The following is a 1,649-nucleotide window of genomic DNA, read 5'->3' on the forward strand; positions in this document are numbered from 1 at the left end:
TTGCCCTAGCTCCTGGTGACTGATGAGTTTCATTTAGACCTTTTTGCATTGCAGGAGTGACTGATAGTGGTGTCTCCAAATAACTGGAGTCAAATTGAACCACTGTGTGGTGGAACTGAGAGAAGCAAAACTGCATAAAAAGAGTAGTTGTGTCTGTGGGACAGATTTCTCCAATGCATGAAGCCACATGTGAACTTCAACTTTAAATTGATTCTGTAATGAACTCCACAATTTCAGCATTAAAGTTTTTGGGTTTTATCTGTCTTTTTAACCTATGGGAGAGTCAGTGCATAGCTGTAACCCAGTGGTTCCCAAGATAAGTTGGCCAAAGAATGGGGGTAGACCCCTGTGTGAAGAGGGCATCACCTGTAGTTGCATTCAGGAGTGCACAGTTGTTGGCCTAAAACTCTTAAGGTTTCTGTCCCCTTTACTTTTGACTAAAACCACCTTCTGTTCAGTGAGCAGCTTCACTTTTCCAAGCCTTGAAGTCTACTGTTTTCTGCTAAATTTTCTTTTGACTTTAGGATTTTGGGGTTTTTTTCCCCAAAGAAAGGAGAATATATATCATCAGGGTTAAATAGATGATGTAGAAATAAGTGCATTTATTGTTTCATACTGAAACAATGTGAACTCTCATAGTAGTTGTATGGTCACAGTAGTAATCACCATTTGATATAAGCCTTTTAAACTAATGGTTCTTAGTAATTTTCAAAGTGTCTTTCTTGCTCTTGAGGTTGAAGATTTAAGTTTTTACTATTTGCTTCATGGCCAGGAAAATACTTAAGCACCATCTACACTTTAAGCATGACAAGGCTGCAGTCCCAAGGGTAAATTCCCTTTAGCCAGCCTCCCCCTCTCCCAGGGGCAGACCCCAGCCAGGAGACGAATAAGCATAAGAGTCCTCTAAAATAGTTATTTCCTTCTGAACTGGCCACATTCCAGCACAGCTGAGTAAGGAAAAGTAACCAAGAGAGCTAGTCAGTACCAGGATTTCAAGACCAGTGAGCTTGTGGTTGAGTGTGGTGGCAGAGCCCTTGGTTGGTGGGATCAGAAGTGTGGACCTGCTGCCTTCTGGGCAGGCAGAGCAGTGGGAGCCTGGGCAGGTGTCTGGGCTGAACTGGGTCTTGCTCTTACAAGTATAATTGTGATGTAGCTTCAATTTTGAAACTCTTACCTGGTTTTCTGTTACTAAACACCAGCTTCCTGAGAAAGAAAACCAGTAAGCTAATTAAATGGATTTTGGTTTTATTTGTTCATCAAATTCACCGTTTATATAAACCTCAAAGTAGTTGTTTAAGCACAGTGAGGATAATTCTCCTTGTCGTTGCTACAGCTGTTTTTAATTTCATATATGGCTAAAATAATTTTCTTCCCTTTTCTGTCTTTACTTTTTCAGTTTTTCGCTCATTTTGGTTTTGCATGTTGCTTATGTATTGCTACCATATGTCTGGGCTTTAGTTAAAGATCAAAAGTATTTTTGGATCATATCCCAGATTTTCTTTGGCGTCTGTAACAACCAAGAATATTAAGATGATAGTAAAGATTTTATGTTATGCATATGTGCTGCTGACAGACATTTTACTGTAAGTGACCTGAGCCAGTGGATGCATTTAAGTGGCATCACTTAGGTGCTGTTTTTGGAGATTCCT

At 39.9% G+C, this 1,649-nt stretch overlaps 1 protein-coding gene across 1 annotated transcript in view; it reads left to right on the plus strand.

The window, feature by feature from the left end:
* Positions 1 to 1,649, plus strand: part of LOC103811671 (calcium-binding protein 39-like) — a gene marked incomplete at its 5' end in the record, with an annotated part of 20,161 nt that overhangs the window by 400 nt on the left and 18,112 nt on the right. The window lies entirely within an intron of this gene.

The sequence above is a fragment of the Acanthisitta chloris genome, unplaced genomic scaffold (assembly GCF_000695815.1).
Source record: "Acanthisitta chloris isolate BGI_N310 unplaced genomic scaffold, ASM69581v1 scaffold42141, whole genome shotgun sequence".
Classification (NCBI taxonomy): domain Eukaryota; kingdom Metazoa; phylum Chordata; class Aves; order Passeriformes; family Acanthisittidae; genus Acanthisitta; species Acanthisitta chloris.